Source organism: Silene latifolia, chromosome X, assembly GCF_048544455.1.
Source record: "Silene latifolia isolate original U9 population chromosome X, ASM4854445v1, whole genome shotgun sequence".
NCBI lineage: Eukaryota > Viridiplantae > Streptophyta > Magnoliopsida > Caryophyllales > Caryophyllaceae > Silene > Silene latifolia.
In genome coordinates, this window is record NC_133537.1 from 111,452,343 (window position 1) to 111,453,635 (window position 1,293).

The 1,293-nt window shown below is 41.8% G+C and overlaps 1 non-coding gene across 1 annotated transcript; it reads left to right on the forward strand.

The window, feature by feature from the left end:
- The first annotated feature begins 713 nt into the window (after positions 1-713).
- LOC141624918 (small nucleolar RNA R71) lies at positions 714-821 on the forward strand. Its single transcript, XR_012534720.1, has one exon. It is a non-coding gene; the product is annotated as a small nucleolar RNA R71 (small nucleolar RNA).
- Positions 822-1,293: the final 472 nt, after the last annotated feature.

The window sequence follows — 1,293 nt, forward strand, 5'->3', positions numbered from 1 at the left end:
TTTGTGTCTCAACCACTTGTGTCAACAAAGACTCAATCTTATTTGATCCTTGGTTGGATTGTTGGTAATTTGATGATTGACCGTGAGTTTGTTGATTTTGGAAGGGTTGTTGAAAGCTTTGTCGGAAATTTTGTTGATAATGAGGCCTTTGAATTTGATTTTGAAAACCCGGTGGGGGTGCTTGAACATGCCTTGGTTGTTGTGGCACATTTTGGATTTGATGTTGTGGATTTAACACATTGGTGCTCTTGTAGGACAAGTTTGGATGATACTTTGTAGCTTCATTGTAGGTGTTGGAGAAAGGACTGAGATTTTGTCTAAAACTTTGAAAAGCATTCACCTCTTCAATAGATGCCCTACACAAAGTGGTGCAATGTCCCGCACCTCCACAAGCTTCACACACCATCACTTGGCTAGTAACATTCACTTGTTCATGAGATTGGGATGAGCTTGCTCCTCGGTTATCCATTTGTTGTTGGAGAAGAGACACTTGAGCTTTCAAAAGAGATATAGTTGTATCCTCTTCCTTGTCTTTCAATGGCGTGTTACGAGAGTTGACGTATTGGGAATCATGCACCGCCATGGATTCAATGGTAGAATGAGCAAGTTCCGTATCAATTTGGTCAAACCTCCCGTTGTTAGCGGAATCTAGAACTCGACGAGACTAGGCACAACAACCATTATAAAATGTAATGGCAAGGAACCATGGATCTAACCCGTGATGAGGGCACTCTCTTTGCAACTCCTTATACCTTTCCCATGCTTCAAACAAACTTTCATGACCATTTTGACGGAATCCCGTGATTTGGCTTCTCAATTGTTGGGTCTTCTCCGGGGGAAAATACTTTTGATAAAATGCAAGAGCCAATGAATCCCAATCGGTAATTTCCATTGTGGCTCTATCAAGGCTATTAATCCACAACTTGGCTTTGTCTCTCAAAGAAAAAGGGAAAAGTATCTCCCTAATTTGAGCTTGTGTAACCCCCGGTTGCCTAATCATTGAGCAATAGTCGCAAAAATTTTGAACATGTAAATTAGGATCTTCCGTTGGACTCCCACCAAATTGCTTCCTCTCCACAAGGCTAATGAAAGCCGGCTTGATTTCAAAATCTGCCGCACCAATTTGGGTAGTAACAATGCCCCTAGGAAGCATTGCCGCGGTGGGCTTGGAGTGATCGGATAAACGAACCATCTTCTTGATTGGTGGTGTTGAACTAGAATCCCCCTCTTCCTCAATAATTTGAATATCTTCTTCGTAAGATCTCCTCACACTTTCAAATCCTTCAATAGATG